This window comes from Silene latifolia, chromosome 4, assembly GCF_048544455.1.
Source record: "Silene latifolia isolate original U9 population chromosome 4, ASM4854445v1, whole genome shotgun sequence".
Classification (NCBI taxonomy): domain Eukaryota; kingdom Viridiplantae; phylum Streptophyta; class Magnoliopsida; order Caryophyllales; family Caryophyllaceae; genus Silene; species Silene latifolia.
Window position 1 is genome coordinate 44,008,373 of NC_133529.1, and position 12,865 is coordinate 44,021,237.

The following is a 12,865-nucleotide window of genomic DNA, read 5'->3' on the forward strand; positions in this document are numbered from 1 at the left end:
ATCTTCGAACATCTTCTCAACTCTGAGAAGAGGGCACAACTATTTTCACGATTTCTTTTTTTTTTCTTTTTTTTTTTATCTTTCGTTCCGGCTTTTTTTTTTTTTTTTTTTTTTTTTTTTTTTTTCATTTTTTTTTTCTTTCTTTCACGTTTTTTTTTTTTTTTTCTTTCCTCCTTCCTTAATACAAACACCAACTCCAAACAAGAGTGACAGGCCAAACTGCAATGGAAAACATACCACAAAGGACAAACTAACTAGCTTGACTAGGCAGGCTTAGTTTGGAATGTAGCTAATGGGTCAAAAGGCAGGTTTTGGCTAATGTGGAGCTAAATGGGTGAAAGATATAAAGAAAGGGGAATTTGCAAGACCCTCCCTGCATGTGACACCAACCACAAACCCGAATATGTGCATTTGACGAGAAATTGAATGTCAATAATGTGCAAATGAGATGAACATGCTATGCAAGGAGTACTACTCTCAAAATTCCTAATGAACTGGTCATGAATGGCACCAGTTATGGCTCTAAAAACTCAGAATTTTTAAGTAGTTTGCCAATTTATCAGGTTGTCTAAACAGTCAGCTTATATTTGAACAGAAATTCGTAGATTATGCGTATGACAAAGCTAAAAACCATCAATAAAGTGCAAGGCTCAAGTAAATTGACAAGTTATAGTGCAATTTCATCACAGAAATCTCCCGTTCCGACTCAACCTATATGCAAAAAATAAACGTGAAATTTTTTTTTTTTTTTTTTGAATTTTTGAAATTTCCTAATTTTTTTGGATTTTTATTTTTTTGGAAAATAAAGAACAATGCAAGCTAAAAAGTAAACGTGAGTGCAAAACAAATGCAGATGCAGACTCAAAAGGATGCAATACCCTCCCCAAACCAAAACGGACAACGCCCTCGTTGTCCTCCAGCATACACCAGCAAAAAAATGGGGGACGGGGGTATACAACCAATAAAATAAAAATAAAGGAGACGAAAGAAAAAGAGTAAGAGAACATACAAAACACGAACTTCCCCAAACCAGCCAGAAAACTGGGGAAGTGAGTAGACCAGTAGCTACTCGTCGTCGTCGTCATCTCCATCTCCCTCCTCCCGGTACAACGGGTCTCTCTCCTCCTCTCTCCGTGCCCGCTCCTCAGCGCGAGCTCTCTCCACCGCCACCTCTGGGTCCTCGCTCTCCTCCTCGTCCTCTGACACCGGGTACCCCTCAGCTGGGAACAGGAAGAAGGAAGGGTGTGGCCAACCCTCGGGGATCGGTCTGTGTCTCCGTAAGTGGTACTCGTACAGAGGGTGTAGTGTCAAAGCTAAGTCCCTCTCCATACGAGCCTGACGCTCTGCAAGCTCAATCAACAGACCGTAAACTGCGCCCCCTTGGTCCTGGACCGTGGGCGCTACAAAAAGAGGAGGTTGTCTAAAAGTAGCCGGAAATACCGGCTCTGTCTGAGTCTGGGTCTGGTCAGTGGGAGGTGGGACAGGAGTAGGAGTAGGAGTAACAGTGGGAGTAGGGGTCGGATCGGGAGTAGCCGTGGAAGGCTGAGTACTCCCTGCAGGTGTAGACCCCTCTCCAGTCTCAACTCGCCGCTTTTTAGCGGCTGGTGCATCAGTAGGTGGTCGAGGCTGGAGTGGAAGGTAAAGTAGAGGCAAGGCAGGCAGACGGTGGCCCTTTACCACTGTAGGTAAGGGCTCAAGACGGGGAGACGCCGTCGAGGTAAGTCGACAGACAAGCGATCGTCAATCTTCCAAGTCTTGTGGTCTGGGTTCAGCCAATGCCGAGAGAGCATGGCATCCAGACTCAGTAACCTCTCTCCCGTGAGGTACTGTAGGTCACGTGGCCAGTTGGGGAAAAGGCGATGGGCAAGAATGGTGGCTATGCCATCGCATGCAATGGTTCCCGTCTCCTTCTTCCCCTGGTTGTGGAGGTACTGGGCGGTGAGGTAGGCAATGTTGAAGGTGAAAGGACCTTCACAGTCGACATTCAGGTAACCGCCCAGGATGGAGAGCTCGCGGTTCGTGATGTTATTCGGCTCCTTTCGGCCGAAAATAGAGCTCCCCATGAGTCTGAAAAAACAACGGACGGGGGGATGGTGGACCTGGTGGAGCTTTCGCTCCTGAAAACGGGTCTGGGCTAAGCACCGCCAAACCTGTTTGTAGACCTTCCTCGAGTCTGACGTCACACCCGAGGGGGTAAGGTCTAGCAAACTACCAAACTCTGCCAGAGGCATCTGAAAGGTCCGCTTAAATAACCGGAAAGAGACTGAACGACTGTCGGGGTCGGTCTTATGTGCATCTGGGGAGAAGGTGAAAGAGCTGAGAAACTCGAGACTCAGCTCTAAGAAGGTGTGGCCCCTCATGGTAATGAGGCCAGGCATCCCCGTGACCCGTAATAAATCACACACTGACTCGTAAATGCCGAGTTACACTAATGACACTTTGTCTAAGAAACGGGAAGGCATGTGCTCACACTTTAGCAGGTTATAAAATTTATCGCGATGTAAAGAATTGACGAATAATACCTGCGGGTAGTCCGGGTGAGAATCGAGGGAAGTGTCCCCTCGAATAGTAACTGTCTCAGAAGTAGGCGGATCGGCAGCTGAGGTAGAAGCAGAAGCAAGGGTAGCAGCTGTGGAAGTGCTAGCTGTGGTGGAAGGAGAAGTAGCTGAAGCTGGTGTAGCTTTGACTAGTCTACGACCCCGGCTTCCGTCTCTGGCACGCAAAGCGGCGGCCCGCTCTCGGACTGTGTAAGGAACTAAAGCAGCTCTGAAGGTAGCTGAGGCTGCTGGTGAGAGTGCCACTGGTGTAGAAGTGGTGGCAGAAGTGGTGGCTGGAGTAGCCTGAACTGAGCTCCCAGCTGAGCTAGCTGGAGCGTAAACTGTCCCTGCAGCTGAAACAAAGAAAACCGGAGCTGCAGTAGTGACTAAAGTAGAGCTAGTGGCAACAGCAGGGGCCACTGACTCACTCAAAGGTGGACTGGAGGTGGTACTAGCAGAGGGTATGGTACTTGACTCCATCCTGAAATCAGATCAAGGAACAAAATAAGAAAGACTGCTGCTAACCGTGGTTAAAACAACACGTTAACCAACATGTGACAGCAAATAATGGCCCTATCAGTCGAAAAATTCGACTTACAGCAAGCAAAACCCAACAATTCCTCTGAATTTTCGAAATGGCAGCATGTGAATGGTGATAATGTGACAATATAATGACTGCTAATGGAGACTAAGAGGCATGAAAGCCGCATATGAAAGCATGTAGGACTCCTAGCAGTCGAAAAAAAAAAAATTCTGATTCACAGTACAAGATTCCCAATGATTTACAGCATGTAACGGCGATAGGGGACGGAAAAACAGTTAATCAGCAGCAACAAATAGGCAAGAACTGCAGTTAAACAAAGCATGGCAGCATAAAGACCGTCTAACAGTCGAAAAAAATTCGACTAAGAAGCCCTAGTCGCGGAATCTCGCGCAGATTTCGAATTAAACAAGCAATAACAGCGAGGAATTGCGATAAGATCATCAAGCAAGCTAATTAAGGGTATATAAACACAATTAAATCGAAAAAATTCGACTAGACATGGATTTTTCGAACCCTAATTCAAAATCACCTCATGAAATTCGAATTAATCGAAGAGAAAATGCAAAGAGTGTGAATGAGACACTTACTTGATGATGATGATCCTACAATAGCAATTAAACTTCAAATAAACAAGCGACAAAGGTGGATTTTAATCAAAAAAACCCGCAAACCCTAATTCCCCTTAAATACCGAGAAAACGAGCACAAATAAGAGGGAAAACAAGGGGCTTTTGAAGATTAATTAGCAAGGAAGGGATTGTAGGTGGCGGATTTGGTGATTGGGCAAGGAATTTAGGGATTTGGGGAAGGAATCAATCGCACATAAAGGGGAGTGTTAGTCGAAAATTTGGGAAGAATGAATTAGAAAACAAATTAAGGAGTTTAAGTTAGAAAACTCCCTTGTCCTGCTCAATTCCACTCGATCGAGTGGTTTTAAACCGCTCGATCGAGCACTGTTGATCCTCCTTCTTCCCATCGAGTAAAATGTTACTCGATCGACCATTCCCTCTTTTGGCTTTACTCGATCGACTGGAAAAACAGCTCGATCGACCATATTTTCACTCGATCGAGTACAAAAAGCACTCGATCGAGGATTTTCCTCTTGAAGGCTCTTTGAATTTCGTCCTTTCTTCCTCGAATTGCGTGAAACTTCCCCAAACCTGCATAAAACACGTCCAAACACATCCAGAATACCAAATACGCAGAAAACACAGTCTATAGTCTTAGTCTATGCTAAAAATTGTCTAAACTAAATGTCCTAATTAAAACGTAATAAAAACAATTCGAAAGAAGTTCAAACAATTTATCTATTACAATTTGTTACACGGGGCATTTCCCCGTTTAATTCCCATCAAAATTCAGTAGCCCCTTGGTGGGCTTCTGACTGGAGGACGTCACTTCAGCAATACTGACCGACCTCTTCGATTTCCATGAGCTTGAATTAATATTTGCAACAGTAGGAGGAATGTAGTTCCAATCCACGTAGGTTCGAACCTTCTTCGTTCTCACTCCTCTGTCATCTTCTTTGGCATCCTTGGCTCCAGTTTGATTGATAATGGTTGCACTACGCCCATTGTGACTCCTTTTTGCTTTCATCCGCACTGCAAAGCAAGGAAAACAGACGAACTTTCCTCCTTTTTGCTCTCAATCTGAGGCGGAGGGTTAGCAATAACAGCAATATTCTCCAGATTTTCATCTGGAGTTTCAACAATAGGACTAATAGAAGAGAGAGCATTGCAAGGCTGGGCTTGCATGGGAGCTCTCCGGAACTTGGACTGATGAAAATCGGCTCCTCATCCCCTACCGGAAGGTCAAAGTCTTCCCCCGACGTCTATTACCGCACGAGCGGTGGACAAAAATGGTCTCCTAAAATAATAGGGGTGTGTGCATCTTCGGGGATGTCTAGGACGACAAAATCAACGGGAATAAAGAACTTCCCGATCCGAACAGGTACGTCTTCTACTATACCTAGTGGCCGTGATAGACTACGGTCGGCCATCTGAACAGTCATATTGGTGCAACTCAGCTTTGTTAAACCAAGTCTCTTGGCTAGAGACAAAGGTAAAACACTTACGCTGGCGCCTAAATCGCATAGCGCGTTATCAATCAATTGCATACCGATGTGACACGGAATCGAAAAACTACCCGGTCCGATTGCTTAGGGGTAACTTATTTTGAAATAGGGTGACCCCACCTCAGTCAAAGCTACGGTCTCATTGTCATTAATGGTCCTCTTACGTGCTAAAATTTCTTTCATAAACTTTAAATAAGAGGGTACCTTAGTCAACAATTCAGTGAACGGCACGGAGACTTCCAAGCTCTTCAAAAGTTCGACAAATTTGCCAAACTGTTGATTAACTTTGGTATTCTGCAGCCGCCTCGGGAAGGGAACCGTGATAGGTATCTCAAGTCCCTTGTTTCTCGCTTCCAAAGTGTCTTCCGGTGCAAGTTCAATATCCTTTGGACGCTTCTTACCTCTCGAACGAGGTCTTTCTGGTAATTCCTCGCTTAAACGAGCACTAGCAGGCTCTCGTATAAGCTTCCCGTCATCGATATCACTCGATCGAGTAACATTCTCACTCGATCGAGCAGTTTCTTCATTAACTTCAATCGATCGAGTAACATTTCCACTCGATCGATCAACCTCAGCTTCCTGTTCAATCGATCGAGCAGAAAGACTACTCGATCGAGGGCTTTCTTCACCATTTCCACTCGATCGAACTCCAGTCTTCAGTCGATCGAGTAACTCAATTGTCGTGAGCCCTTTTCTCTTAACAGAACACTGTTCATCATCAGTTACGACTATCTTCGGGTCTGATTTCTGTACTTCCGGTCCCTCATAAGAAAGACCGCTTCTCAATTCTATCAAATTTACCGTCTCATGTGGATTCTTCTCATTTTGAGTCGGTAAATGACCCGGCTTCCTTGTGGACTGATTCGCGGCCAGTTGGGCAACTTGAGTCTCAAGTGCCTTATGTGACGCGATTTGCTGTTGATTTTGTTGATCATTCAGCTGCAATTGCTTTGAGATGGACTGCATCATAGTCTTCAACTCGCTCAATTCACTCACCCCACTTGAAGATGAACCGTGGTTAGGGGGATTGAAAGACGGAGGCTTCTGATAGCCTTGTTGGTTCTTATGTGGTGGGATATACGATTTCTTCTTCTTTGGTTCGGAGGAGGAGTAGGATTGAGCACGTTTTGGCTTGTCCACCTCAAATTGGGGTGGATATTTGGCTCGTAATGAGTGTTGTTTTGCCTCTAATGTTGAAAGGCAGCACATTGCTCATAAGGACTAGGACAATAATCAGAAACATGTCCATCTCCCTCACACCTTGTACAGACGAAAGGACCGTCTGTCATAGCATTAACCTGGTACATCCATCCTTTGAGAGCTCCTCCTAATTCATACTTGTCAAACCTCGCGGTAAGAGCTTCTAATGCAGCTACTGAAGAGGATTCAGCGGCTCTCCTTTGGTTTCCTCTTGAATTCCCATATTCGGCCTTATGAGTGGCCAAATCGTCTATGATCTTCCATCCCTTGGTTGCTCCCAAGTAGTCAGCAAATCGACCATTGGCTGCAGCGTCTAAAATAGCCCTCTGATCGTCATATAAACCATTGTAAAAATGGTTGCACAAGCTCCACTTTTCGAAACCGTGGTGCGGTATGGTTCGCACTAGTTTCTTAAATCGAAGCCATGCCTCATGAAAGTTCTCGTCAGGCCCTTGTTTAAAGCTCGTTATCTGAGCTCTAATGGCGATAGTCCTCGATGCAGAAAAGTACTTCTTATAGAACGCTAAAGCCAGTGAACTCCAGTCAGTTATACCGTGAGCAGCTCGGTCCAAATCCCTATACCACTCCCTTGCAGCCTCGCGGAGTGAGAAGATGAACATGGTCTCTTTTATCGATGCGGTGTCACGCCGGTGGGAGGGGGTATGGAGCAAAGCGAGTAATCAATAAAGGTCTCCATATCTTTGAGAAAGCATCTTGATTTGCACTCCCGAACTGATTTCTCTCGATCATGCTAATATAGGCAGGTTTGGGTTCGAATTTTCTTGCCTCCCCTGGTAAGGCAAACCCCTTATAGAGATTGTCAGCCGTAGGCTCGGAGTGACTAGCAATGGTTGCTTCCTCAGCCATTTCAGGAAAATCTGGGAAAGTAATAGATTCAACTGATGAATTGGAAACTGGAGAAGACGGTGGGTTTTCCTCGAAAAGCTCGTTCTCGTAAAAGCTAGAACGAGAACCAGACTCTTCCTCGAACTGTTGTTCTTGAAATAGTCTCCTCTTTACGTGCAAGGATCTTTCAATCTCGGGATCGAATGGTAGTAGTGGACCACCTGCGACTGCGCATAAGAAGAAACTACAGACAAGTGTAAGAATAGTCTAAGGAACGATGTTCCTTAAACTGAGAAGGAGTAAAAATAAACAGCTAATAAATTGAACAATTGCCTCCCCGGCAACGGCGCCAAAATTTGACACGTCTGTCGCGTACCTGTCAAAAATAAAACCTAACGGTCTCAACTAAAATGTAGTAGAGGCAGTCGAGTATCGAATCCACAGGGAGGTAACGTAATTATAACTGTCTATTTCTAATCCTAAGGTAACAATTGGTGTTTGTTTGAATTTGGTTTCTAAACTACGAGATTAAAGGGAAGAGAAATAAAGTAGAAAGCAGTAAAGACAGGAAAAACGATTTTAACTATCAAGAAGAGAGGGACATGTCGGGAATTCGGTTCACTACGGTAGTCCTGTGACTCAGCTGTAAATGATTCAGACGAACTAGGTGTGAGACGGATGTTAAAAGGTCCTTTCGGTCCACTTTTTTATCCTAAAATACCACTAACTTAACTTTCGTCCTCATTAGGGTAGTCTACTGTTTATAGCAGGCCTATTTAGTCCAATCTTTCGATCCAGGATAAAATTTAGCCAGATTAAAGGTGACATAGAAGCGTGCACTCAACTAGGTCGGTAATTACAGTTAAATTGCTATAGTGACAGAGTCTCGTAATTAATTCGTCTAATTCATTCACTACATCATCACATTTCTACCGCAGATCCCCTAATCCCAACATGAAAGGGGTTTAGCTACTCATATCGGTGATTAAACTAACAGCAGACAAATTTCCAGCAGATAACATAATGAATAAATGATAAATTGCAATAAAGGAAACTAGGGCAAAGGAGAATGATAATATAAACAAGAAATAAAAGCAACAAATGATTATTATTAAGTAAGGGAGAGAAAGGATTACAATCTGAGCGAATCCGGCGTAAAGAACCACTGAATCCGAGCAATAATAATACGAAATAAAAGTAACAGTGGAGAAAGCAAAGTAACGTAGCAAAGGTTACAGTGAAAAGTTTATCGTCTAAAAGATAGTAAAAAAGAGATACCTAATTAACCTAGTAATGTTTGCTTAAATAGCAAACAAAACAAAGTTTAGCGAAATAATCAAACACACGGACTGAATTAAAGCCCATTAGGACGAAACCACTCGATCGAGTGGATAAAAACCACTCGATCGACCAACTCTCAGTCAAAACAGCTCGATCGACTGAAAAGCTACTCGATCGAGCAATAGCATCCTCTGCAGCATAAGGATCGAGTAAAGAAATTACTCGATCGACCAACTTGTGGTGTAGAAACCACTCGATCGACTGGGAAACCTCTCGATCGAGTGACTATGTCTTCATTTCAGCTCACGTCTTCACCTAAGTGCCTCGTAATGCGTGCCACGACGCTTCCAAATGCAGTAACTCACTCTGGGACAATCCCGTCTCCTCTAAATGCATGCAAAAAGGACAGAAAGGAGTATGGTTCCACTACTTTCGCGATCATTCCTACAAAAAGGACAAAATACACCAAAGTAGCCAATTCGGGGCAAAATACCATAAAAACAGTATAGAAATGCATAGAAATACGTGCTGAAATAGGCCAAAAAGACTATACATTAGGCACGTATCATCAACTTTAGCTTTATCGACCTCGATGCCCTTTTCCGAGATTAAATGACCCAAAACAATTCCTTCATTGACCATGAAATGACACTTTTCCCAATTCAAAACAAGACTAACATCTTCACATTTTTGCAACACAAGAGAAAGATTATGCAAACATGAGTCAAAGTCCTTTCCATAAACACTAAAATCATCCATAAAAACTTCCATTATGGTCTCTAGGTAATCGGATAAGACACTCATCATGCATCTTTGGAAAGTGGCGGGGGCATTACATAAACCAAAAGGCATCCTCCTATATGAAAAAGTACCATAAGGGCATGTGAAGGTGGTCTTATGTTGGTCATCCGGGTGTATAGGGATTTGGAAGAATCCCGAATACCCGTCAAGGTAACAAAAGAATTTGTTGGAGGCTAACCTCTCAAGCATTTGGTCAATGAATGGTAGGGGGAAATGATCCTTTCTTGTTGCAGAATTCAATTTTCGATAGTCAATACACATACGCCAACCGGTGATCATCCTTGTGGGTATTAGCTCATTCTTTTCATTTGTCCCCACCGTGGTACCTTCTTTCTTAGGTACCACTTGGACGGGGCTAACCCACAAAGAGTCCGATATGGGATATATGATTCCCGCATCAAGTAATTTCATAACCTCTCCTTTGACAACTTCTTGCATGTGGGGGTTTAATCTTCTTTGAGGTTGAATGGTAGGTCTATGGTCTTCCTCTAGATGAATTCTATGCATGCAAAAGTTGGGACTTATCCCCTTAAGGTCATTTAGACTATAACCTATAGCCTTCTCATGTTTTTTCAACATATCAAGCAATTTTCTCAATTGGTTCTCATCAAGTCTATCATTAACAATCACGGGTTTGGTCTTTGATTCATCAAGGTAAGCATATTTCAAATTTGGGGGAAGGGGTTTTAAAGTAGGAGTTTGTATCTCACTTTCCTCCTTTGGAGTTTCATTGAGAATTTGCTCCATCTCCATTAGACATTCCATTCTCATGACGTATTCAACTTGTTCTTCATTCTCATCAATCTCATCACATTCGAATTCCATGATGGATTCCTCTTGCTCTTGAGCTTGTAAGATGTCTTCTAGGATGGATTGCTCATCCTCTATAGGTTGACATGCTTCCACAAGGATGTTATGCACTAATTCGGATTGTGCATGAGTAAGTTCTTTGTTAGCTAGAGCGGCCTCAAAAAGATCTGCCTCCAATTCCCAATACATATTTTTAGCCTCACTTGCTTCCAAGGCCTCCAATGCTTGCATAGGATCTTTGAAGAAAGGTATACTTAAGTGGTCCTCCACAAAAAAATCTATAAGGTCCATCTTGCAAAATATCAAACAACTTGAAAACAATTAGAACAAACCTTGAGGAGTTTTACTTCCCCAAGGCAAAGAAAGACACAACTAATAACAATATAAGAAAATCTAAATCAAGTTAACACCGTCCCCGGCAACGGCGCCATTTTTCGTCGGGACTATTTCTTTCGGTTACTTGTCGTAAGGAGCACCTAGACCAAAACACAATTTATAACTTCACCAACAACTCAACAATTAGTAAAGAGGCAAGTAAAGGTCGGATACCAAGGGACGGGAATTGAGATGAGATTTCTATTGCAACTAGTGGTGTCTAAGGGGTGTCACAATTTGGGTTTGATGTAGAAGGTCACTAAACTAAATAGCAATGAAAGTAAACAAGCAAGATGAATTAAAAGGGTTGTAAACAATTGATAAAAAGCACTAGGGTGTCATGGGGTCATATGGGATTCATGGGAATTGATCATACAAACATGTTCTCAAATTATAAGCAAGCAATTATTGTTGTGATGGATCGAGTTGGTTTATATCTTACAATCCTAGGAAAGTTTGGGTCCCGGAGCCGAATCGATTAGATTGTACAACACCTACAAGTCGACTTAGTCTTCCCTACTCAATAACATGCATGGTCTAATGAGACTCGAGTTGGTTTATGTCTTACAAGTCTCATTGAAAAGATAGGTGATGGGTAAAAAATACAAGGATTCAGAGGCTCGCATTTCATCAAACATAACATGTGCATGAGTTGAGATCATAACAAGCAAGCAAATAAACCATGAAAGCATATTAATTTAAGAATGAATCATTCCCCATGTTGGTTTCCCCTAATTACCCATTAACCCTAGCTAAGTGACTACTCACTCATTATCATGTTGAACATGCTAGCAAGGTTGTCAATCATACTAACAAAGTGAAACATGATGAATAAATGAAAGTAATTAACAATAATTAAAAAGGGGTTAAGAGAATTATACCTACTAATGATTCCAATAATAAAGCAAAGAATAAAAGAAGTACTTGATGCTTGATTGAGAGGTTGTCAATCTCCCAATAATAACCCAAATAATCTTCAATTACCCAAAACAAAGGATGAACAAGAGAGAGATTAAGGAAATAAAACTTGTATTAAAACTTGATTAATTGTTGATTACAAAATTAAAGAGAGATTTGATATTAACTACTCTAAAGATTTCTAAGAAGAACATGCCCTTCTATTTAGACTAATGGGGTATTTATAGTGGGGATTAGTGTGTGAATTAGGGTTAACTAAGGGCTTAAATGACGATTAAGTCCCTACTTAAGGAAACGCCGGTCTTTTTGGAAGGATGGGCATCTTTCTTGAAGCTTGAAGAAACGAAATTGGTCTGCCTTGGAATCGGGCGTCTTCAAAGCACGGGACGGGCGGATTCTGTGGTCTCTGCCCGGGCGTCTTGGGGTGAAGACGGGCGTCTTCTGGAGCTGCTGCCCGGGCGTCTTGCTGTGAAGACGCACGGATTGTGGTGAGGGAGACGAGCGTCTTCTGGGGAAGACGCACGGATTGCTGTGCAGTCTTATTTCTTCTTCTTTTCTTCCTTTTTCTTCATAAAAGCCTTGGGGATTTCCTCGGGGATGCAAGGATCTTTTCTCATCATTGCCCATTTACTATAGTATGTACAAAGGCCTTCTAATCTTGTCTCTCCTTGATGCTTGGTCATTGAATTCAATCAATTTAGTCTCATTTTGCCATGAAAATGCAAGGTTTGCACTCCTTTCCTACCAAGGACACAAAACCTCAAAGAATATGCAAAACAAAGAACTAAAGATAATAAATGACCCAAATATGCACTAAAAAGCATGGGAACAAGGCCAATTCGGGGACTAAATGTGCTCTAATTATGGTCACATCACGCGGATCATGTATCAACTCCCAAGGAAATCTGCGCGGATTGGCTTGAAGAGAAGGCTTGCTGTAGAACGATCCGCTCGTCCTGGCATCGGGATGCGCGGATCCTAGGTCTGAGATGCGCGGATTAAGTCTCGGATGCGCGGATTATCTCACAGGATTTTCTGAAATGGCAAAGCAGTTCTGGGACGCACGGATTGAGTTCGGGACGCGCGGATCCTGGGACAGCTTGTCTATTTGAGCTCGGATTGTAAAACGGGCGTCATTTCCTCATCCGAACTCCTATTGGAGTGATTCAAAAGCCTAGACCACTTGATTTTTAGACGCCGTTTCATCTAGCATATTTTGAGAGCCCAACAAGCAACTCTTGGTTTGGTTCCGAGCAATTTCTTCTTGTAATGGCTTCCTTCTTTTCATCCTTGCTTTTAAGCCTATGATCCTTCTATATACACTTTATTCCTACATCCTTGGTCATCATTCTTGCCTCCTCTTCATACTAGTACATCCAAGATCGTCAAAAAGCTTCCAAATATGCGCTATAGATGGGAATTCCGCCTCATTATCTTCTTTCCTACAAGACATATACAATGCAATAGGAAAGCAAAATAG